We start from the raw sequence: 27162 nt of genomic DNA on the forward strand, positions 1-27162 counted from the left end.
TTTACTTAACCCTTAAGTTTGAAAAAAATTCGAGGAGAAACACCTCTGGATGTCTCCTTGATAGTATTACCTTTAATCTCTAGAAGCTTTTGAGCAAAGGGGAAACCAAAGAGGTCGGGAAAAATTCCCTCGAACCAGTGGGGAAAGAGCTTGCAAACTCAACGCGGAAGGAGTTGTTACCCAGCTGGGATCGATCACCGCTCCTCTTGCTGCGAGGCGAAAGTGCTAACCACTCTGCCACCTCTAAAGTTTTTCATTTTCTTTTCATTATGCCACGAGCCTTATTGTTATTACGCTTTATTCATTATATTCGCTTTAGACCCGCTTTATCGAGTCTTGTTCTACTAGGTTACCATGGAAACGCAACAGAACGGACATTTTAATTACGGCCATAACAACCAAGGAATAAATTAATTAAAAAAATTTCGGAAACGGGCGATTGAAACTAACTAAAATTGTTTTAAGCAAAATGCGACAAAGTAGCGTAAATAGTTTATTATTTATACTTTTTATAGTTAATTATAATAATAATCAGCTAGGCTAATACCCAAGGCACCACCTTAGGCCTAAGTCATCGAGCGACTTTTTAAAGCCATTATCTCAACTTAGTCGTTATTCCTTAGTATAAATAAAGACATTCTTGATAGGGGAAGTTAATTTTGATCCACTGACATTCGGATCTCCAATGATCACGAAAACTAACTGCACATAACACTTTTATTGCGGAACTTCCTTTAATACATAAACAATACGCAATCAACACCTGATGGACTAGCTACAGAAGGACGAGTTCCAACAACCGTCTACAGAAGGACAAATAGCGGACGGGTTCCAACAAAGGTCTCGTATCAGCTAAAGAGAGTAAGCGAGTGGACCACTCCCCCACCAGAATGAGGGTCATAGCCTTTCCACCCCGCTCTAAGCCCAACTCGTGCCTCTAATGTTATTTCTGCCCTTTGCCATCGTCGAACCTCTGGAAGGTTAGCGATCCTCGTCCTTCGGTAGTTCGTCGGTGATCGAACCGAGCCTAAAAAGGAAAAACGGTACATTGGGGATTTTCGATAAAAAAACCAGCGCTCGTGGTATAATGTCATCTTTATACTTTGGCGGATAAAACAGGAAAGAAAATGGGCGAGATAAGGCGCGCCCTCTATCGGTAGCGTCGCGAGTGGCTATACGCGTTTTAACGGACGGGGTTTTGTTTTCCATTATTGATTTTCAACCTCCATTTATTCCCTAATTTAGACGTCACTAAAAGAAAGGCGGGATAAAGAACAAATCCCCGGAGAGTAGGGAGCCCGGCCTCTAGTTTCTGCGCCGAAAAAGCTGCCTTTTTAATACATTTCGAGAAAGAAAAATACCATTTTAAGGTTTCCCAATCCTTCGTATTTTTCGAAACCAGGAAAACAATAGAAATGAATACGTCATATAAGATATAATCGAAACCCGGCGCAACTTCAACTTATTCCGATGTATTCCGGGTCCCTTGAGCGTTCGAATTTGCCTACTGAAAGGCCGATTCTCGCGGTTAGGGAATTGCCGCGGTCGGCGGTAGCTTTCCAAAGTAGACGGAAACTTTCATAAGCGGCTTTGTAACTTTGTTGTTCCCGAGAATCCCGACAGAGAATTGGGCGGAAGGGAAAAATAAAAAAACTCGCCAACCGAAAAACAAAATTCACTTCTGATCTTTTATTTGCGCTGTTTTGACATTCGTACACGTTGAAACAATGGTGTCTTATAGCCCTTAGAAATTGCCGTTTTTTTCGAGAATTTATTAAAAATATTAAAAGCTACATCAAAGGCTTTACTTGTTGTTCTAGGCGTATTGATTTAAAAAAAGCGGTTTGCAAACTCATAAACGTACATTGTAATGGTATAAATAATTTGATTTAATCCAAACTGGGGTAAATTATAATTTTTTATGTAAGCTTTGGCCGCGTTTACAAAGCTGGTTTTACAATCAAGTTTTTTATATTTATTTTATAAACTTAAATATTTAACTGTAGTTACATGTTCCGTTCTACAAGATTTAAGCTTGTTTAGAAAATGTCTTGAAATATCCACGGCTTCTCTAGCTACACGGCAGGACGATCCGGAGGACTTTATCAACTTACAACGCCCTAACACATGCACTGTCTATTAAGAGAGACAAGAAAGGGACTTTGTACTATCTCCAAATAAAAATACGTATACGTTAAAAGTGCGCAAGCACCTGCTCAAACCTAAAAAAACGATGTAAACAAACTGCTTGGTCTCTGGGGACGCGTTGTAAGTCCAAAAGACATCAGGGACCCTACACTGTAACACAAATCTCCCATTATAAAGTACAAAAACGTGTTACAGAATAGGGACTTTTTCCATGTAGATAAAAGGTTCATAGGCACACCTCAAAAGGTTTTCTTAAATTTGATCACTCTCCGTATTCAAAGCACAAGCTGTGACTATATTAAAGTGATTGCATAACTGATTACAGATATAGCATTACCAAGGCTTAACACGCCTGGGATCGGTGTACAGAATATTAGGCAGTGGTCTACCCCTCGGTCTGCTCACTGTCGGGGACAGGATTTTAAAATGTGTGGGCTAACACATTCTTCTTAAAAGTAGACACTGATTTAGACTTACAAATTTGAATAGAAGGTAAAGACCTGACTTGAGGTTCCTTAAAATATATTTGTGATCCATCATCTATATAAATAAATGCTGATGTTTGTATATATATTGGTTTGTTACCTTCTATGCACGCCCAAGATAATTGTCCGATTCACACGAAATTTGGCCTGTGGCATTGTGGCCCCTGCCGTCAGGTTATAGGGGCGTCTTGAGATTTCTAACCTTCGTAGTTTTTGACCACGGGACCAATAACCGGTGACCGCAAGAGCGAAACCCCTGACCTCGCACTGTCAAGAGACGCGGGTATTAAGAGACACGGGAGTTTATCTCTCTGGATCTAATTGCCTCACTTAGCTGCTGCATGGCACGACCTTCGACCCTTTTCGCTCGCGTTCGTTCTCTTTTCAAAGCCCCCCCCCCTCCCCTCTCAAACGGTGTCACGCAGACACCTTTGCCCGGGCCGTATTCATTCCACGCATACCCATAATACCAACCGATATGCCATTTGATTTTAAACGCCTGCAATTTCCAATCAATCTTAGCTTCGCAATGACAATTAATAAAGCGCAAGGACAGTCACTTAAAACTGCTGGAAACCCATGCTTTTCTGTGGCGTGCTCAAGAGTTGCAGCTGGAAATAACCTGTACATACTTACTCCAAACGGAGAAACTAAAAATATTGTGTACAAAAACGCTTTAGCTAAATTGGAACAATAGCCCCGCCACTCCCTTTGCTCCCCTTTCTCGACCCCCTTAAAGTACTTTTTAAGGAGATTCCAATGGTCCAAAAATTATTCATCGCAAAGCATTATTTAAAAAGTTAATTAAAAATTGCCCAAAGACTATACATTGGCGCCTAACGGCGCCGCGCACTCACTTCGCTCGAGCGCTGGAGGCGCGGCGCCACGCCAGCCCCATTCTTGCTAATCAAGCTGTGCCATCTATAACGCGACCTAGAGGACAGTACCTAGTATAGTCTCTTGTGGTGAGAATTAAACAAGGGAGAGCGACTGAGAGATGAATCGATCCCACACGAAGGAGTTTTCCCTCCTCCTGGATGCATATATTAACCCTACCTACGGACATCGTTTCCAGTGAAATCGTACCTAGTATCTATCGATTTGAATTCGCCGTAAAAAAACATTTTCGGTTTGGACCCTTTTTAAAAATTTAGAAATATCTTGCCGTTAAATGTAATTCGTCATCAGTCCTACCTTATCCAACACGTACAAAAATCTCGTATTTCCCGAGAAAATCTCAAAATATGTCGTATTTTAAGAGGTAAAAATTGCTGGCAAGCAACAATTTTATATTTATCATATCTTTCTAAATAATAAATTGCGGTTAAAACTTTTTGGATTACTGTAATCCTTGACAAATAATACACCTTAAAAAAATAATCAAAAACCACCCTTGACAAATAATGCACCTTAAAAAATAAACAAAAACCAAAAGTACCTATTGTTAAAAATAGCCTTAGAATCTTCCGAACTTGCGGAACTATGCGAAAACCCGGTATCGAGCATGGTTAGCGGAAAATGAATACGATTTGTGAAATGTTTCTTTGCTATCTGTATAGTAGCCCACCGTCATTTTAATCCTTTAATAAAAGCTTGGTTTCGGTCACCGTCATTTTAATCCCTAGACCCCACGTCTACTACAGCAGCATATTTCGCGTATATATACTGGCGCTAATTACCACTCCCAACAAATAAAGAAAGGCCGATTTCCGAAAGGGCAAAAACGACGCGCTCTCTTCGTCGCGGTGTGAATTCAACGCCCCGAACCGTTCGATTCGTACATCTTGAAATTTAGTATAACTTTAAAATTAATTATTTGCGGCTAATAATTTTTGCACCATTAGGTTCCCCTTAATAAGTACGTTGGTAAGGTGCAACTAAAAAGTGGAAAACATGTGGCGGGGCTATTGTTCCAAATAGCCACGCTAGAGCATAGCGCCGAACCAATTTTCAACGGCGGCGGCGGGAACGATAATTAGTTCGGCGGCGGCGTGGCGCGCCGATTTGCAGAAAATAATCGGCGGCGTTGAAAAAAATCGGCGGCGGCGGCGCCTAAGGGGAAAAACTGCACCCCCCCTCAGAAATAGCGCCACTCTTTTAATACACCGCTAGAACTTAAACTGTTAAACACACTTAAAAAAATACATGTTTAATAGAATGTATTTTATTAAAATAGGAACCACTTGTTTCCAAAACAAGAAAGAGGTAACTTTGGTTACATACTATCATATGTAACTTATTTAATCATAAGTGTGCCAGAAAGAACTTTTTCACAATGAGACCTTGTTGCAAAGATATGACGTAATTGTCGTCACTTCCCAGTCGATGGCGGTTTTATCGTCATCAAAAGTATTTCTGGCGGCGAGGGAAGGAAGTTAAAACAAGATTTACGCGACGTTAGTTTTGTATTTTCTTTGGTGGCTTTGAAACAAGGTCTCATTTAAATTTTTAATACAGAGATGTTAAATAGAGGCACACTTATGAGTAACTATGTTACATATGATACTATTAAACTAAAACATTTACGCTAATAATAACAATACTGTAGTTATTTACTACAATTTCACTAGTATTATTATCTATACACTCTTTTAGAAACGTTTACTGGGCGCCGCCATTATCGTACAGACAATCAACGAGCCAGCCCTTTACCGCCGAAATTTTATCTCCCCAAAACCGGTTTTTTCATCACCCTCCCCGTAGACTGTATGGTAATGGCGGTCGATTGGGAAGGCGCGTTTAAGTCTATTACCACAAATTATTTTATCTTTGTATCAAAAGAATTTTAAAAATATAATAGAACAGTTATTGCTGAATGCAGCTGATTCCTTTCTGTACTTATTACAAAATACGAGTCAAGGCAACTCCAAAGCCGTTTTCGTTTCTCTCTCTCCGATCCCAGCTGTCTGCTGCAGAATATCTTGGTGCGCACGGTGCAGCGGTGCCAGATCTTTGGAAATTATTAATTATTTCCAATTTTATAACGCGAGTACGGTGCACCCAACAGCCTATAAATCGTAGCACTACCAATAGAAAAATCTATGTAGTTCGAATTTAGATCTCAAAACGCAATTATTATACTTTAATAATGGAAATTAATTCGGCGGCGAAATAAACATGTTTCGGCGGCGGCGGCGGCGGCGCCGCCGAAATTAAATTTATCAGCGGCGGCGTTTCGGCGTTATCTAAATAATCGGCGGCGGCGGCGTTCGATCGGCGGCGCTATCCTCTAAGCCACGCTGGATCATGATTACATCTTAAACTAATCAAAGAAATCAAATATATGTTAATATTGCACTATTAAACGTTTGAAATTTAAAAAAATGCCTATTTACTATTTAAAAATAATACTTTATTTAAAGTAAAGTGCATTTTGTTTCCGTTTTCTAAACCCCAATTTACTCAACTTGCTGAAAGCACGGCACCTGTACATACTTACTCCAAACGGTGAAACTAAAAATTTTGTGTACAAAAACGCTTTATCATAATTATATCTTAAACTAATCAAAGAAATCAAATATATGTTAATATTGCACTAATAAACGTTTGCAATTTTTAAAAAATGCCTATTTACTATTTAAAAATCATTTAATTTGCATATTTAAAGTAAAGTGCATTTTGTTTCCGTTTTCTAAACCCCAATTTACTCAACTAGCTGAAAGCACGGCCGGAGGCCGGGCTTCTCAGCTAGTGTAAAATAAAAAGAAGGCTATAAGCCTGGCCACCGTCGCCACCATGTAGAACCGAACCGGACCGAACCGAAAGAACCGAATGCTTTTCGAATACTATTACTTTTGAAAAAGAATAAATAAACCACTGACAACATAAGTATATGTATTTGTACCCCGCTGCTCCGCCTTAAGCACTACAGCGGCCACCAAAACAACCAGCCCCGGACAAAAGTGCGCTTTGCGAAACAACGTTCGGCCAGTGAGACAGCCATTTTGACCGCCTCACATATAGCAAACAAACGCCCTCATCGCGGCCCAACAAAAGGCGACACCATGGGCTGCCCGAGACCCACCCTCGCACAGCTGAGGACTAGAGTGGCTTCCTCTTCCACTGCAAACTACCCTCCTTAGTAGGTCACAGAATGACGAGTGTGGAACACCCATGAGGTTCAAGTGACCCAGCGCCCCGATCACATGACCTTGAGAGCCGGGTATGGAGCCCCCCACAGGCTCCAGTGACCCCATCACACCACTGACAACAGTGACATGTTGTCAGAATTTAAAGCCCGGTGTACCGGTAAGAAAAGAACCACACCACCGGAGGCCTATCATCAGAATGCCCTACGCCAGCGTCCACAAGCCCGGACAGGTGACAAAACCAGCATGGGTAGCAGAGCCCCACTACTGATGGTCGCACCCTCTGACAACAGTGACAAGTGACAAGGACTATTATGTCTATTGTCTCAATTGGAAAGAAAAACCGTTGTATTTAGAAATCACTTAATTTCGTTTGATCTAAACTATTGGTTTTTATTTCGCCGCGTGTTCTATGTTACTTCCAAATATGTGGAAAATAGCGAAAATAGCTTTATAGTTTTCTCCCCAATTTTGGTTTCGGTTCTCGGTTCGGTTCGGTTCCTACTATTTTTTGGTTAGGTTCCGGTTCTAATTTGTCTTGATCGGTTCGGTTCCGGTTCCACTTACGCGTCGTTAGTCGGTTCTCGGTTCGATTCCGGATCCTCAGAGCCGTACCTAGACCAAATGGCGCCCTGGGTAAAACATCAAAATGGCGCCCTCATAACCTTAGGTAGAAATATTTTTTGAAAAACTAATGCTCAGATAAAAATATTTATTTTAAAATAACATTTATTTTTACATACTCATACATATGATATTTATTTTACAATTTAAATTTTTTTTTCCTGGCCTTTATTGCCGCAAACTTGTCGATAACCATATCGAAATTAGTTTTTTTTTGGACATTTCGTATTCTATCGATAAAATTGAGAGATTTGTAAAAAATTCGAATGGCAATTGTTATATTTGGATATAAATTTGTCAGCGAGTGTTCCAATATGGTATTTAATAAATCTAAAGAATTTCCGCTTACAAGATTGTCCATTAAAGAACTAAATTGATATTAAAAACTTTCAATTTCTGCTGATATTTCTATTAGATCTATGTCACCTGGATATTTTTCGCCAAATTTGACTGCTCGTTTTTTTAAATCTTCAACTGGAAAGGTACAGTCCTGATCAAAAGTTTCTGGCCGTTTTCTCTTGGCAGCCATTTTATTTCTATTTTAGGTAGAGAGCCGAATGAGGGCTTCTATGAACGAATACCCCCACGAAATTAATATGCAGTGAAAGTTAATGCCCTACCATAATTAGGGCACGAGCAAAGCCGGAAATAGCCAAACCCCTCCAAAATGACGTCATGAAAAAATAAATAAAATATCTCGTGCCTACGCTTGTTCAAGCGTCATAATATTCGGAAACCAAATCTGGTTTCATTTTTCAATTCAGATTTGTGGTTGTAAAGTTATTGAAGAAATAGTAATGACGGAAAACATGAAAATTGTTGAAGATAAAAAGCGTTATCGGCTTTTCTCGTTTAGTTTTTTAATAGGTTAAAAAATGTTTATTGTAAATAAGATATATTTTAATCACTAATCTTATCTTACTATTTTTTAACCTTATGTGTATATATATTCGCTTACAGCGTTTAATATTACCGTCACTCCTAATATGTCGTTCATCTTGTAAAGTATTCATTCTTAATAAACGTTTGTCTTTTTAAATTACTACGTTATGATTTCTTACTAGTTTTATTAGTTAGTTAGTGTAGGGTAGCTCTGCTGATTAACATTGGATTTAAAACTCCAATAAAAATTAACCCTAATTTAATTGTTAAGTGAAACAAAGCAAGCGTGACAGTAGTATTTATTTATAATATCGCTCGAGATATTTTTTGCTTCACGATATTTTATGAAAACTATAGGAGTTACTAGTCCAGTTTTTCTTTTATCAATATTAGGTTTAATAGCGTAAAGTAGCATATATTAATATGAAAGAGCTCTACTTGGTCGTTACGGAGATATGACGCGAAATTAGGTAACAAATAATAATTACCTAATTATTTATTAATTTATGAATAATTAATTAGTTATTTTCACTATTTTTGCATTATTCAAGTTTTAATTTTATCAATTTTCGTCAGATTTAGTAATAATTAAATATTTTACAGTTAATTTATTATTATGTAGTTAATTTCACTTTTTTTGTTATTCAAGCTTAGATTTTATCATTTTCTTTGTTTTTTTAAGCTAGTTTAGTTATAAAAACATTTTACATGTTGAATCTGGCGCCATCTATGAAAGTTATACGAGCCTTAGTGTAGTCTAACATTTCTAAAACTTTTTTTGAGTTTCGTGAGTTCTACTGTATCCCAAAATATCTTTTGTAAAACCTTTTTCGGCGAATGGTCCATTTCGACCGTAGTATGGGGGTAAAAGGGGAAATAAACTGATTCTGCGCAGACCGACTTATGTATCAAATTCCGCCATTTTACGTAGAAGCTATACCGTACTATTTTCAATAATTAATTTAAAATGGTTGTATGATGTGTTGTTATTGGTAAAAGTAAAATTACGACGTAAAAAGGAAACAACGTTCAGTTGAAAGAGATCAAAGGCAGGTAGGTTTACATACAAATTAGCCCTAAAAATTGCGGAATGCTTATTTTTAACGTTAAGCCTTGCTCTTGATTACCATTAGGAAGTAGAGTATGCGGGTTTCATCAAGGATTCATCAACGACCTAGTTCACTATTGCGTAAGGTAACCTTGCATATCTGGAATAGAAAATATATTTCAATCTTTTTAAAAAAATATAAATTAATGTTAACTTAACTATTCATTTTCATGGGATTTAAACTAGTATCAACTAGCGATATTGGAAATTTCTTTTCTTTGTCCAAATAATGAAATAGTGATTCTTCCTACCCTTTAGTTCTTCTGTCAATCATTCAATGTCTGACTAGTTTTTAGTTCGTGAATAAAATTGACTAGCTCTTTAACCACCACCTGACGTTTGACAAAAGTTTCCGCTACAGTCGGGTCAAAGATAAATGTAATATTTTTGACATTTATTCTTACATGGGGTGAAAATAGTTTTGTAATTTCCATTTTGTAATCTTGAGTAAATTCGCAATTTATTTCCATTTGTACTTCGTCAGGAAGCTCCAGCAATGTGTGTTTAACCTGAAATATGTATAGAATGTTAGATTTAATAGACACTTAGAATTAACATTCTAATTCATCCGTACGAAGCAGTATTCTATATCTCCGTTAATATCATTCGTATAATCGTGTGCTATAGCTCTATTGAAACCGTTTATATTCCTGTTGCTTGAATAGTCAATTTCATTTTTCTTTTGTACAAGATAGTCAAAAAAGTCAACAGCTTTAAATCCAGGAATAACAGAGGGACGAGGGTTTTTTTTAACCAGTTTAAAATATCATCAAGTAGCTTTGCATCGCAACCTCATTTCTCTGAAAATTACATTATTAATATTCCGCTACAGTATAATTTCATGTTAAATTTACCTCGAAAATATTTGATTTCATTATTGAATTTAAGCTCTGTCTTTCTTTTTGCCTTAGGGATTCGCTTTCGAGTCGATGTTGTGAAATTTTGCACGGACGGACCAATGTCGCTACTCGCATTAGCCGTTACGCTCGTTTCTAACCCATGGTCGTAGCTAAGGCTTACAATACTTTCTTCGTTTTCGGTTGTTTTATCACCCTCAACCTTTTAGTTTTCGTAAATTCTATTAATATAGTCATTTTTCTTCCATTTAGACCTAGATTTTATATTTAAATTTAAACATAACCCTTTTAACTTCTTCACGTTAAATTTCTATAAACGTGCGAAATTCGTATTTGGACAATTCTAATACAGATATATTTATGTTTCATTATTTTCGAGTATTAGTGAAATATTTTTAATTTGTTTTTAATAAAATTTTTAATTTTTCAATATCTAATTTAAATAAAAATCTTCAATTTTGCGCCCCTACAATTTTTGCGCCCTGGGCCGCTGCCCCGCTCGCCCTACCCAAGGGACGGTGCTGCGGATCCTTCAGGAAGAAATATTTCGGTTTTTTTTAGTTCGATGTCTGCTATAATATTTTTTCCGAGGGGCCGAACATCATGTTAAATTCCTTGCACTCACCAAAAAATCCCAAATCCACGAAAAAAAATAATTCAATGATTTTGTATTTTTTAAAATTTCCCGGATTTTTCACAAATCCCGGAAATCCACTAATTTACAAAATTATGTATTCACCCGATATACCAATCCGTGAATTTTTTTAAAAATACACAAATCTTGTGAAAACTCCACAACTCCTGTGAAAAATCTACAAATCCTGTGAAAAATTCATAACTTTAGTGGTAAGTTCACAAATTATGCGCAAAGTCCACAAATTCAGGAAATATTTACAAATACTGCGACAAATCCACAAATTCAGTGGAAAGTCAACAAATTCGGTGTAAAATCAACAAATTCAGTGAAAACTCCACAAATTCAGTTAAAAATCCACAAATCTAGCGAAAAATTTACAACTCCAGGTAAAATCCACATAGTTTCCGAATCCCATACTTTGTTTTCTGAATGTCCGCCCCCTCATTTATTCTCCTTTTCGTGTTTGTAATTTCCAAGAGGTATTATTTTTTAGTTCCTCTATCACGAAGTCTACATAACAAGATTAATTTTTAATGGTATTATTAAATTTCTGGTTTAATCCTCAAAACCTCTAAATTAGATTTCAGTTATAAAAAAGTAACTTTTTCCGGATACTTTAGTTTTCTAAAATAGCATTATCTTTCCCGATATTTTGTTATTGGGAAAAGGTTAAATAGGTCGAAATGTATAGAAATTTAAAGCGTTAATATCTCGGCGGACATACTTATAAATACGTTGTTTTGGGATTCTAAAAATGGTTCTTAGCTATCGGTGAATGGCGCCTAGCGATCCTGGCTCGTTTCGGGCAGCTCGTCAAAGTTTGAAATTCAATAAATTTACGATGAGGCGTTTGATACTAGAACAGCTCGATGCGCGAACAATGAGAATACTCTGCCCTACAAGTACGGAACCGCAGACAGCAGATAAAGCCCTTAGAAACTCGCCAAACAATAATTAGCCCTGGGCTCTACGTAGGAGCGAGGGCTCTTTCGATTCTCCGTCGCGCGCTGTTGCCTGTTGAAGTTTGGTTTTCATTTATACTACCACCAGGGGCTTATTGGCGCACCCGCGTGTGTAGACGTTAATTGGTAGGAATTAAATCGAATATGAATAAATTGTCGGGGAAAGATAGGGGATTTGGACCTCGTTACAGAGATATGACACGCCGTAATTCTCCCGCTAAAATTTCTAATTTAGAATTAGATACATTTTTGTAGGCCTAAAACGTTACAAATTAAGTTTCGCTTTATTGTAGAAATTAACGTATATATAACGAAAAGTTTGAAAGTGAGTAATTTTGAACATAAAAATTAATTTTAAATAGTTATCCTGGAAGCTTATTCAGGTACTCCTTTGGGTAATTTCACTTCAATATCTTATTTACCTGTAGCAAAAAGGACTAACTACAAAACGATATTGAATTAAGGTAGTGCCCGGCGAGAGCGTTCCAACGATGAACTAATATTCTTCAATATTTGATTCCTTAGTACAATTGCGATGAAAATCGGTAATGGCTGAATATGCAGTATTTTAACTCTAACTTGGATAAAAGTATCAAGGAAAGTATCGAATATTTATATCCAAGTTAATGCTACCCACATAAAACGCGTCACTGAAACCAATAGAACTACAAATGTTTGATTAATAAAATACTATAATGTCTTAGCCAGAGTTAAAAATTTAAAATAAATAGTTTTTTTTCAATATTTATCGACTTCAAAATTAATTATGCTCATGAAAATTCCACTACATGATAGGGCCTAAAACGATACATGTATAAGTAACGTATAAGTAAGGCTGCGCTCAAAAATGTAATTTTATAAAGCTTAATTTTTACAAAATTGTAAATTACTTTTTCTGATAATAAGCAGAAATATTTAATAATAGTAAGACATCGTTGGAAAGGTCTCCCCGAATACTACATTCATACGTACTCGAAATAATGTATTTATTTATACTTTAATAAATAAATTAATTAATGGTACTCAATAATGTTTTTCGAGTAAGTCGATAGGCTCCAAAGGATTTTCTGACCGATTTTTTAACATGAAATTATTATCTAATTCACAAAATGAAATAAATATTTCTGAGTGACTTATCGGTTTTTCAAATTTAAATTACGTATAATATGCGAACGTGATAATCAATTCGCAGAATTACATATTTAATGGAAATTATCCAAGTGTGTTACAAAATTAAATTAAATTTTGATGTAAAAAATTTACCGTTGGATTGCTTAAGAAAACACTTTATATTTACTGTTTATATATACTCAGTTGCAGGTTAAGAAACGCAAAATATCTAGTACATTTGGCGAAAAGATCCTAGCATGGATTTCCGGTAAATCGGCGGCGGGAATCCGGAATTTGACCTGTTTACGGTTGAATTTCTAAGTATACCCGCGCGCGTTACATAATTTTTCAAAATACCGTTTATTGCGTTATATTTCAAAGTGATAATTAATTAATTAACTGATTTAAAAACAGTTATAATAACTTATCGTTAGTACTTCAAGTGAGGCATACCTAAAAAAATCCGTTTAGCGATTCCAGGGTAAGTATAGAACAGGCAGGTAATTCCAGGATTACCACGATGACGTACATAAACGTGCGATATGATGATTGTTTAGGAGCGTTAAAATTTATTAAATAAATCAATATAATACCTTTAGGAATTCCATAGAAAATAGGTGAAATTCGAAATTCCCGCGACCGATTTACAGGAAATTTGTGCTAGTATATTTTAGTAAATGTACTAGATATTTTGCCTTTCTTAACCTGCAACTGAGTATAGATAAAGTATCATTTTACCAATGTCCATTAACCATTCAGCCATTCTATATGAAAGAACCCTGATAACTGAAGTAGTTTTTGTTGAGTTGATAAAATTTCGTTGGCAACTGATGCAATTGGTGTATACCACAGAGGCCCCATTTTGTTGTCAATTTCTGAAGTAGAAAATTGAATAAAATTTAGAAGAGAACATTACTTTTCGGGAAAATTGAGTAATATTTTTCTACAGACGGGTTATAGACGAGCTTTTATCAAAGAGGTGCCGCCGAAAAATATTTCTTTTGATGTATGCGCAGAAAACAAAAGGTTAATTTAATTTAATTGAGTGTGTAGATTTTGACTTTCGAAACGTCTGTAGCTAATTTATAAAACATAACCGTTTTTCAATTAAAATAATTCGTTCAATCAAGCTTAAAGCTAGTTTCGTCTATTCGCGTTTTTCTATAAAAATTATAAAACGCAACGTTGCGTAACACATTCATCTAAATTCTAGTAGAATGCTTCTGGAATCATAAGTAACATAACAGCTACGTAAATACCTAGCTACAGAAACGAAACGAGTGTTTATAATAGTCAATTTGATATTCCGATTCGGTAATTCATAATTAATTTGCCAAAGAAAGCGTTAATTTTACTTATAAAAGGGTTAAAATTTCCACTAGACATTGGCTTGTCCGGAGATTTATCGGTATAGAGCTCGACGGAACAAATAAATTAACCGCCAAAATATCGATTATTCATAAAAATTATGGTTAACTGTTTATTTATGGATATTATTCGCGGTTATAAAACGAATTAATATGTAACAAATACGTTTTTATACGGATAATTTTCGGTTATTTCTTATCCTAACCCCGAGCTCTATCCAATTCTAAGAATAAATAAACAAATGTTCAAAGTACATTTCCTCGAAACCTGAAATTTATTATATAGAAAACGGATATTTTTTTATCAAAACCCCGGGGTAGGTACATTTGTTCGAATTTCAATCGTCCGAACGGTGGAACAAATGTTCGAATTTCATTCGTCCGAACCGCCGAAATAACAAATGTTTCAATTGTTCGAATTAGACAACTTGTTTGTTTCATTCGTCCGAATCGGTAGCATCACTTGTTCGAATTCTGTCGCTAAATTAGTATTTCTTATTGCTGTTTTTTGTGGGAATTGCATTTAATGTTGTGGATATTTTAGGTTAGGTTAGGTTAGGTTAAAGTTAATGTTAATATTTTCTTATATTAACAATATTTAAAAAAACAACCAATTCCTAATGTTCGAAAAACGGACAAACGATTATTCGGACAAACGATTATTCGGACAAATGAAATTCGCTAGTAAAGTTAACATAAATTGAACGACTAAATCACCAACAAAAGTTGTGATAAATTTTTCGGGCAAATGAAATACGTTTTTGGACATACGATCCTGTTTTCCGGCATTCGGACATTTGTACCACCGTTCGGACGAATGAAATTCGACCAAATGTACCCAAATCAAAACCCCGAGCTCTAATTGTCGGGCATCGTTACATGGCAGTTCCAAAGATTAGTAACAAGTCAGGGAGAATTATTAGTCTTTAACCTCTTTATGATTTATGTTATCATTGGCGATCAAACTACCATTCTAAAATGACGCGTTCAGACTTTTCGAAGAATAGAAGGGATCATATATGTGTCGCTATTACGTTACTTATTATTGTATTATATACGTCGAAGAACGGTGGTTTCTTTGTTTCATTCTTCCCCGCGTTACGCTTGAAAGTATGGCGAATGCCAATATTAATATTAGTTCGCGAGAGTGGATGAGTGAGATAGTGTCCGCGAGTGGATGTCCTCGTAGAAAATCATTTAAGATGGACGTGAGTCTTTATTGTCGCGACGTAAACAGAAAGAACGTTTACGCGACAGAAAAGACTTCCACGGCCCTCCTCCGTAATAATACTTAATATTATGTTTGCCAATATTGATAACGCCAAGCGGATAAGAAAACTAGGAATGAAAAGAATGCGGACCTGTCAGATAAATTCTTGTTTCTCTCGAGCCCATCTTCTTCGAGAGACTGAAAGGAAGCGAAGAGTGAGACGAGACACAGTGCCAAAAATACACGCCAGCCCGAGACCCCGTGGAATCTCGAGCGCCGAAATATTTGCCCTTCACTTTCTCTGTCTCTCTAAAGGAAGGCTCCGCTGTATGGTTGGCAGCACCGTGCTTTAGTGGCACGTTCCACGGCACCAGATGTTGTTTTATGAAGAACCCCGAAGACTGACACCTATTGGGAAAAGAGAGAGAGAGGAAAGAGAATATATATAGATTTGTATACGTATAAAGTTTTGTCCCGCGGGTCAAAGACTTCTTTCTTGGAATCTCGCGGTGTTATCGAATGCTACGTCCGAAATGATTTCGACTTTTGGAATGCGCTAGAATATTTTCTATAGCAAAAATTTCAGAAATAAAGTTTACGAAGATTTGTTGTTCAAATCCGAGAATGGACGGCTACAGCCGGCTACAGCACCCGATTCTTTGAGGGCATTTTGTCAAGCTAACTCCGCAATGTTCTTGAAGTTTCATTTGACATTTCTAAGGCTCTTAGCTCAATCGTTCTAATAATGAAGAGCAATGGTCGGGAAAACATCCGACAGTTTTTAAAAAAGTCCAAGCCACTGGAATTAATCGCTTTAAACGTATTTTCCGTTTCATCCTATATCTAATCCGTTTTCTCGTTCCGCTTTTAAGCTTTGGTTTTTTTAACTTGTCTGACACGAAAGAAGGCGTAGTAATTTTCTCATTTGCTGTGTCGCCTGCTATTTTTGCGGTGTGCCGGTGTGATTAGCGCTCTCGCGTTACATCTAGAGTTCGATCGCAGCTGCGGGTATTGGGTGAAAACCTGGGAAACAAACTTGCGAAAGGTCTCTTCCTATCTGAGGCTTACTTCTCAGTAATTCGATTTTACGCGTAAAAAAGTGAAGAGGGTATATGCATTAGCTAGCGTAGGCTCGATATCGCTTATACTCGAAATCGATGTTACCTAAATTTATTTAACTAGCTGGCATTTATCAGCTATATATTTCCGAAAGTTTGTCTGTCTGTCTGTCTGTCTGTCTGTCTGTCTGTTTTGCTATATTCGTCCACAGCTTGTCACGTTAATTTTTATGAGATACTGACCTTTGGGTTTCTCTCTAGCATGCATAAAAACAAGGATCTAGGAGCTCCAGAAAACTTAAAAACTAGGGGTTTGAAATAATAATAAGCCTAATAATTCCAAAAAATAAACATTTCTATTAATTCCCCGACAATCCCATCCCACATCAAACTAGAAACACCTTTCCCAAATCAAAATAAACCCCGACACTAGTCTGTAAATAATAATACCCGATTATTAAAACTAAACGACAAGCCAAAGCCATATCAATTTTTTGAAAACCACTTATCACAAGTATTGGTGGTACCGACTGCCGAGATGTCAGCTCCGGAAACGGAAATTGGAGAGTTAGAGAAGCTGGCCACAAATGAAGACTTGGAGCTTGGAGATTGCAGTGTTGTAAGTCTGTTCCGACCAAGAGACGACTTGGATTCACACATAGCACGAACTACGTTGATTATTAGCGCACTAAATTTATTTCGATGAAGAAAGAGTTCGGGTTTAAATCAGGGAATCTGAATCTATTTTCCCGCTCACTCTCGGACGGTCGGATCCCGAAGTATAACCCACCGAATTTTTCAAACTCGGTGGATTGGTAGACCTTCATGTAACTTAAAAAATTCTAAAGGGAATTTATTCAATGGGCAACCGTTTTGCCATGGCAACGAAAAATTCTTTTGACAACACTAAATATTAAATTTTCCCATTGAAAATAACATGGAATTTTGACCTCAAATTGATCAATAGTTGATAAATTTTAATGTTTTTTTTTAAATTTTTATCTATTTGTTCTATTTTTGGCCTTTTCAAAAGCAATTTGTTCAAACATTCCACGGGGGGGGGGGGGGGGGTGGGTGGCTAGGAATCGGTCAGAATCCCATGTTATTTTCAATGGGAAAATTTAAATTTTTTGTTGTCAAAAACAGTTTTGCCCATTGAATAAATTCCCTTTAGGATTTTTCAAGTTACATGAATCCCCCGAGTTTGAACAAAATCGGTGGGTTTCACTTCGGGATGTCTCCTTGTGAGTTCCCTGGTTTATATGTCCCAGGACATCCGGCTGACGTGTAGGTAACCTGTGGGCTACCCAATCACTGAACCTGGGTGGAGTTACCACTACCCAATCCAAATATTACTGCAATTATTGATTCTTTGTGACAATTAGTTTAAATTTATGATGGACGCTACGAATATTTAATTTTTTCACGTAAATGGCTTTATGGCTTATATTTCATGGCCTGACACTTTTCTTGCCAACTATCCCTAATTATTCTCTAACCCACCAAATTACAATAATACCCCAAAAAATGTTTCAAAGCAAGGTCACAAATTCTGTAATACAAAAAAATCTCTAAAATAGCAATCGGGATCTTATTACGAACCTTTAAAGGTTTATGCCCACTAGCGCAGTTCCCATTTGCGCGGTTTCCCAAAAGCGCAGTTCTCAAAAGCGCAGTTCCCAATAGCGCGGTTTCCCAAAAGCGCGGTTTCCTGTTTGCGCACTTTCCCTATCTCAACAAATGGGTTGAAAACACCTAACCTAACCTACAGTGCCTACGCACCTGCGGCGCGCCGGGCTAACCTAACCTAACCTACAGTGCCTACGCACCTGCGGCGCGCCGGGCTAACCTAACCTAACCTAACCTAACCTAACCTAGTCATTCCATATTCAAAGTTATATACACTGAAATTTGGAGAATTAAAACGCGCTTTTGGGAAACCGCGCTATTGGGAACTGCGCTTTTGGAAACCGCGCTTTTGGGAAACCTCGCAAATGGGAACTGCGTAAATGGGAACTGCGCTAACGGGAACTGCGCTAATAGGCAGATACCCCTTTAAAGACTTGACCATCGGCACGGTAGAGATAAGAACACAAAAGGGTAAAATACAATTAGGAAGAGGAGCCCCGACATGACCTCCGCTAGAGGGGAAACCATTTAGGGTAGCCCACTTCCCGACCTCTGGGATCTGGCGACCCAATTCACCTTTTCTGGGAATCGGATCACTTTGAAGAAAGTCGCGGTAAAACGAAATATTATATAAAAAATAAAGAAAAAAATGAGAATTCGGTTCCGTATATAATTTTACGTGACAAGCGTTTGGCTGAAATTTACACAGTTGTTCTTAATGTACAAAGTGGTTTTTGTTCCGCTTACTCACGTTTCCATTTATTCGTGAATAGGTCGATCTCAAAATGAATTTGTGCTCGTGAGCACACGTCACCATGTTCGAGTATAAAAGTATGTAAATGAGAAGTAGTGTCGGGCGCAAAAACATACATTTGAATCGATAAAACGGGAATATGAAGTAAATTGATAAACATAGAAATCTATGTTGGTTTTGCCCGAGGGGCTAACCACTCTTAGAAAGTATGTACACCGATTACACCGGATTACGCTTAGATTAGCACTGCCAAAGACAGGGACTTCAAAGATTACGCGTAATCCCATTAGTACAGTCAAAGGTACGGCTCTGTACACCGATTACGCGGAGTGATCAGCCCCTCGGTTTTGCCACGTGCAATTATCAATTTTGGTTGAGTGTACCAATATACGTTTCTTTTAGCGTAGTTTGTTTATTACTGTCTTGAGCAAGCGGGTTTCATCTTACGTCGTTAGTGTATAAAATTTTACTGACTTGTAAACTTGAATAATTGCTTCTATAAAATACGGGAGGTCACGTGTAAATGTTTATTCGACGTCACTAGCTATAGTTATTGAAGATAGAAAACAAGCGCTGGAGTCAATAAAGATTTTGGAATTTGAAGTCCACGTGTGGGACGCGCGTGCCAATAAAGTACTATGAAGCTTAAACATTTTATACTTTAAGTTTTTTATTGTTTTATTTTATGGAAACACCAATTGGTATTGGTCAAAGGTTTATAGCATTTCTCTGAAAAGTGCTTCTGGCGTATGGTAATTAATGCTGGTCAGATAATAGTTTTGAAATTAATAGTTGTGGCTTTATTAAAATAAATTGTACAGTTCACTTGGTCAAATTAAGTGCTGTAGAAGGCATGAAAAGGTTCCCAAGAAGTATATGGTGGTATATATTTGAGTAGGAATAGAATGCTAATAAGAAAAATACATTTTAATAATGGTTTTCATCCTTTATAACAGTAAGTTTAAATAATTATCTTAACTTATTGGATATATTTACGTTACCAACATAATAACTGAAAGTTAACAGTTTTGTCAACATAAAATATGAAGATGCTTAAAGATCTGAAATCTAAATAATTAAGAGTAATTTCAAATCTAATAAAGAGTGAAAAAGATCCGGATCTCCTTCTGAGTATTTAAAAAAAATTTTATCCTGGTTTAATCCCGCTAGCTTAAGCCGGATTGCACAAAGTCGGAGACGAATTCTTCTTCACGCGGCGATCAAAATTAATTGATATTTTCCACTGAAACGGCATAATTATTAGGATTTATGTATAACTTTATTAAATGATAAGATAAAAATGTCAATAAGCTGGTTAATTAATTGAAATAAGTTGTAATAATATTAATTAAAACAAACGACTGATACTTCAGGGCTTAAACATATTTATTATTTGTGTGTAAAGTTTGCTAGTTTTCCGGTTCGGGACCCTTTTTCTTGACTAAATTACAAATTAAAAATGAACCGGGAATAAATTTTTTTTTAAAAATCCGTGCACTCCAATAATATAAAATTAAGCATCCTAAATAGTTTAAAACATAATATTGAAACAATTTCCGAGGGACTAGATAAAGATAAATATACATATATATATATTTAAAACAATTAGAAAAATGCGTTACCCTTAAAATTTAATTAAAGACATTTTCGACTCAAACATAGTAAATTTCCCCAAACCAAAAAATAATATGGTAATACGATTGTGCTTCCGTATAAATTAAATAAGTAAAAATCTGAAACATTAGCCTCGATACTAATTAAAAATAAACCGAAAAATGATAAAAACCGGTATTATTTATAAAATAAATTGCTAATGGAACAAATCATACATAGGTGAGATAAAACGAAAATTTAGGGTTAGTAAAGATGAGCATATTGAATGTATAAAAACAGGTGATAAAAGTAACGGAAACACGTGTCATGCACGTTTGGAATACGAAAAGACATAACTGATATTGTTGGAAGGGAATCACATTATTTTAAAAGACAATTTAAAGAAGCTGTAGCTATTAAAGAATAAGGAAAATTAAATGTTAGTAGAGGGAAAATATGTATAAATAATTGGGGAGAGTTTAAGAATGTTAAAAAACGCGAAGATAGGAAAAATATAAAGGTATAAATTTAATCTCGGTTAAATTTTTATTTGTAATTTAGTCAAGACAGTAACTCGAAATGCGGTATCGAACCCGAAAGCTAGCCAACTTTTAAATCCCGAAAATAAATATGTTTAAACCATTAAGTATCAGTTAACTTATGTGATTCATTATTAGTTGATCGTATTTTTTAGTTTAATTTTAACAGTTAACTGCGTAATTGTTCGACAATGTTAAGCAAATCCATGAATCCTCAAAATAATCAAAGAATAAAGTTTTGCTATAATTGTTATTTTATAAACCTGTTTTCTTTTGCTATATCTATGCAAACAATTGTTAAAGTTCGTTATAAAAACTCCCTTCATTCCGCGTACGTAACAATGACTATCTGTTGTAAATATTTCCGGATAAAGAAAGAAAATTTGAATATATATATATATTCGGAATTGTCGTGAAGGATAAGGGTGCATCTGGGGAAGTGTACTTCGATGATTGAATGATTTTCGGAAGATAGGCGACTGCAAATTCAAAGAGGTAAAAAAAACACTGGAAAATTTGCTGATGGATGATCTAGATGGACTCTTAAAATCTAGGCGCAGACACAAATATATTTATTTAAAATAAAATTAAAACACGTAGTGAAATCGATAGGATAAATATTCTTGGAAAAGTTTAAGCAAATAAAATTTAAATATTTTTTTTAAATAATGAAATGTAGCTAAGAACATTTACTATCCTTCGAGAAAAATGTTGTCCTTTATTCCTGTAAAACAAAACAAAACCTAGTAAACGCAAATTTTGAAAATTTCGACTTAGTAGTAAATTAAATTAAAAAGCGAATTGCGCACCTACTTTAAAATTCCAACCCCCCAATGCCCCGATGATATAAATTGGTAAGTACCACTTACATCACCACAAGAAATAAAATAAATAAAAATCAACAGATTGAGTTATCTCGAGTTTTAAAAAATGATCGATATGATAGTCGGTCATGATTGAAATCTTAAATTAATCTAAAGAAACATGGAAGTTATTTATCTACGAGCATTAAAAGAAAATTGTCATCGAAGAGTCAAAACGAAATCACGTATAATCCAAATAAATGTATCGCCAGGCCTGGCATAGCTTTCACTTAAAATAAAATATTTAAAGAAGAAATGGAAAACAAAACACACAAAAGGTTCTTGAAATATTCAGTGTCACTTTAGAATAAGTTCCACTTCGGGCGAGGGGAAGTCGTGGAGATAACGAAGATAAAGTTATCTTTTAAATTATTGCCTTCTTGCTATAGTTTTTAGTTTATGCTGATACGAGACTGAAATGATTTTAGTAGCAACTGATGCTTTTTTAACCACGACAGAAATATACGCGAAACCACGGTTAAAACGTGAGTATTCCACTTTGAATGGGATTTATTATTAGAGACTTTTTTCGCTCCACCACTATGTCAACCGTTGTCGCCCACTTAGCAGCAGGCCCCGACAAGAGAGGGTGGATGCCGGTACCAATTCCCGGGGCCCGTGGAGCATTGGGCCCCGGGTTTGAACAATCGAGGTTTCTCTTCGAAAAAATATGGCTATCTCCAATAGTAACGGCTCTCTTTGGGGCCCGGAATTTATATAATATTGGGACCCCGGGCCCACTCTTGGCGGCCCTGCTGAGCAGTGATCGTAGGAGATTATTTAGGAAAATTTCTTCAATGTGGTTACAGTTCTCCTACGATCTTCTGCTGTAGAATATCTTAATGTGGAGTTACTATCCCATTGATAATATTAGTAAATAACCATAGTTTCATTAAAATGTTTTTGCTAACCGACTTGTTTGCTGGTGTCGTTTAGAGTTAACAAAATGAAAATAAAAAATTAACATAAACATTTTAATAAAACGTTTAAATTAACAGATCGTGTCAAATCATTAATCATTTTAAATATATAAAAGCAAAAGTCAACAATTTTTAAAGAAATCAAGCATTCAGTCTTGTTCGTTTTTATTTATATATTATCATAATTTTAATTGGTTGTGGTAAGCTTTAACTTCGGATATATTTAGTTTCGACGTAGTACGATAGGTAGCGCCAGCATAACAGGTAGCATGCTACAGTGCTTTAGCAATTCAATACATCTAGTTAATGAAGTCCCCGTCGTAAAATAAAATCATCATTTTATCTCATTCGTTCCCTAAAACCATAAGTTTATAATATACTAAATCCCTCTTTATGAGGTAGAATCGTACATAGGCGATTTTTCATAAGACGTCGAAGTCGCCCTCTGATGGCGATAAATCGAAATATGAGCTTACCTACGAAATCCGGTTTCGTTTCAACGACGGTATCGAAGATCGTTAAGCCTAACGCGAGCTGTCACGAAGAGATAAGCTTTAAGCTACGAATATTTAAGACAATACCTGTTCATATTGAAATTAATAAAATATTCTTCCTAAATGTTGACACATTAGTTGTTTCGTTTAAATTGTTTCCCAAATCACGGATTTATCCAGCCAACAAACCAATCGCCACCCGTGACAAATTTAAAACAAGCAACGTTAGGGCTAGCTCCGCTCAACGTGCTAACTGTATACACGCCCTTCTGTTCGTCTAGTATCCATGGAGATAGCCGTTTCCGCTACCGTCGGAAGTTGAAGAAGCTAAAACGATAGGGCAAAAAGTCGCCGCAGGGAGTCACGTATACTGGTTCTGATTTTTATGGGATAAATCGCTGCTAACGTTAGATCTATGGCGGATTCTAACTTATAGGGAGCTAGTATATTATAATCTTATGATAAAACTGATGTCTTCTGACGTGTTAAAATGAACGCTGGCGACGTTTTCATTCCCCAACTCGTATTTGCGGAAAGTTCAACCATGATGCTGGCCGATATAGTCATTCTTTTTAAGTATAGATAAATCTTGATGAACATCGTGTAAAAAATATCCCGAAATATTGATTTACTAACGCTTTATTCCTGTCACGAACTTGGTAACTCAGTTACATTCGAAGCATCTATTCCTAACGTTCAAAAATGGAAAGAGTAAGGTGGCGATAAAAATAATCGAATACTTTCATCCTTCTCTTCCTCCGACACTGGTTTAATCGGGCGGGCAGACGTAGAAGGGTCAACGTTTCGAACCGCGAATTTTTAAAAATCGATAATTTTATCCGCGTGTATAGTTTATTTACGCAACATTAATTGCCATAAAGCGTTTTGCGCTGTCAAACATTGGCTCGAATTTATTTCTCATTTCTGAGCGCGGGGATTCGCGGCTCTTGGTCGATAAAACGAATGTCCCGTCGTACGAAAAAAGGCGGGTCGCTCGAAGATGCCGCTAGAGGGCCGCTGTTATATCTGCCATTCCGATTCACTGCCTCGCGAAAATGGCCAAAACAATATTATTAATGATGTTTGCTTAGTTCAGTTGTTAGGATAATCTAGGATCATTAGCTCCGCCGGGCTTTTAACCATAAACATTTCCTGTCCTCCAGGAAGTACCACCGCGACCCCCTTTAAAGAGTTCCCTCTTGTTGCGATTGGGGAATATTAGGCTCCTCTTGGAAACAATGTATATGTTTTTTTAAGGATATAATTCCTTCATTGTTACCCAGCATTTCCAGAGACGTAGATAATTGAAATCCCCTGAAACGATAAAAATATTATCTTGATAATAATTATAATTTCGTTCGTAACAAGGTCTTTTGTCAACCTCGGAGCTAAATAATGAAGATGAAATATGAGTAACGTCTCCAGGAGCTTTTTCGGGGAAGGGTCACGCGATTGATTTAATTTGTTTTGTACATTTCGGAGCAACCGTAAGATGAGATAAATTTACTTTCCCCGCAAAACGTTGAAATATGAGTTTTCAGTTAAGTTTCAGGTTTTGTCCTGTTTTCCAAAAAGAAATACATTTTGCTAACCTAAGTTGATTAAAACTTTCATTTCGGGATGATAAAATATGGTCATGTTTCCCTCAAAATATAAATTGTTGATTAATAGAACTCTTAACGCCCAAATTCGTTAAAATATTCTCCTTAAAAATTAAAAGTTCGTTAAACTGGGAATAGCGATAACGTTTACGATGAACCACGTTTCTACTAATAACGCCGAATTATCGTTCACTAAAAAACCACACTGAATTATCGTTCACTAAAAAATAACGCCGAATTATCATTCACTAACAAACAACACTGAATTATCGTCCACTAAAAAAAACACTGAATTATCATTCACTAAAAAAAACACTGAATTATCGTCCACTAAAAACAACACTGAATTATCGTTCACTAAAAAATAACGCCGAATTATCGTCCACTAAAAAAACAATGAGTTATCGTCCACTAAAAAACGAACACAAAATCATCACCCACTAAAGCGAAAACAACACCGGATTATCGACCACAATAAACGCCGAAATATCGTAACCTAATTATCGCATTCTCTCAATTGACGTATACAGAATTTTGGTGCACCAAAACGATGCTCCAATCCAACTTTGATATCCTCCTAAATCATCGTCTGACTAGTTTCTACCCAACCAATTGTCTTATAAACCATTTAAAAAAACCTTTAATATCGAAATATTTTACGAATAAAGGTTTCATATAAGAATTACCTCGAAACATGTCGTGCTGATGGGGTCGTCTTGATTTTGACCACTAGAGCCTAACTTACTCAGAGATAATTTGCGAAAATGTTTTTCGAAATGGCCTTAAAAATTGGTTACAAACTGAGCATAATTATTGAGCTTGAAATAAACGGGTTAAAATAAGTCATTAATAATAACTTTGACTATAATTTGAACAACTCCGGTGATAATTTGCACCAACGCGTGGTCGCTGTACCTTCAACCGGACGTTTCCGATTTGCTTGGTAGTTTCAGTATTTTATTCCTCCATTAGAACTTTTAAGTATCGATTTTGTAAACGTCCGTCTAGAGAACACTATCCGTAATGATTGTCGAATACGATACGGGCCACTTTTCAAATATCAATTTTTGTTGTAGGACATATTTTAGTGCCGGTTTTTGAGTTCACGACAGCCTATAATGGAAGACGAGAGGGGGGAGGCAAATAGAGAAATTGAAAACCACGCGATTTGAGGTGCCTTTTAAAAGCTTTTCTTTTCTACTCCTGTTTCTTGAAATTATTGATTGCCAAGTTAAGTGGATGGGATTTTTTCACCTAATCCCCGCGAAATGTCTTTGGAAATGGGTGAAACGGAGCAAACAAATCGCGAAGAATAAATTCTTGCCAGAGAGAGAGAGAGAGAGAGGAGAGGAACTCTCAGAAGCATACGCGAAAATGCCAAAGACAGCGGCGGCACCGGGGACTTCTAGCCGTGGATTTTCCCAACTTCAAAGGATTTGTTTTGTCCTCAAGTGCCCCGATCCAATACGTTATATAGCTCCCCCGTTTCACTCGCTACGCCCGTGGATGTCTCTATAGAAGGCCCGTCGTCTCTCCTGGATGCCAAAAGTTGAAATTAATAGATTGAAATCGACCAACTACAAACTCGCATTTATCAAACCGCAATGCAATCGTTAAATCACTTACGAAAGTTCGTATAAAATTGATTTATTATACGTCTATATATTCCGTAGTCAATATTTGCTCCTTTTAGGGTAAAAATGGCAAAGATGTAAAAAAATTAATCTCAAACATATGGTATATTTTTTTAGAAATGGTATTTATTTACTAAAAATGATCCCCTATTTTTCTTAGAAGGGGTTTTTGTAAAACGAAACGAAATTGTATTGAGACGAAGGGAACGGTTGAAATTCACATATTAATTCGTTTGAAAATCCAACGTTTCAGCTGTATATTTGTTCAGATTAATTTTTATTAACCCTTTAGTTATCTTTAAAAAAATCCTAAACGAACACTTTCTAAATAAATTTTTTATAAGAGTGGCGAAAGATAAATAGATGAGGCTTGTCTAATTTTATTGAATATGTTATAATTTCAAATCTAATCTGAGCGCTTTTCCAATTTATACCCTTAATTATTGTATAAAAATTATTAAAAATTGCCGTTTTAAGTCGCATTTTGATTTTATAGCGTACTCTTATAGATTTTGTATTAATATTATTTATTACAGTTTTAAAGAAATTAAACACGTAAGAACTTTTATATTTTTAAAATAAGTTTATTTGAGCGATAC

The 27162-nt window shown here is 36.1% G+C and overlaps 1 protein-coding gene across 3 annotated transcripts in view; it reads left to right on the top strand.

Annotated features, from left to right (window-relative positions):
* The window catches only part of LOC149933232 (nephrin-like), a 102378-nt gene that overhangs the window by 40504 nt on the left and 34712 nt on the right, over positions 1–27162 (top strand). The window lies entirely within an intron of this gene.

Source organism: Leiobunum rupestre, chromosome 8 (genome assembly GCF_980474605.1).
Source record: "Leiobunum rupestre chromosome 8, qqLeiRupe1.1.hap1, whole genome shotgun sequence".
Lineage (NCBI taxonomy): Eukaryota > Metazoa > Arthropoda > Arachnida > Opiliones > Sclerosomatidae > Leiobunum > Leiobunum rupestre.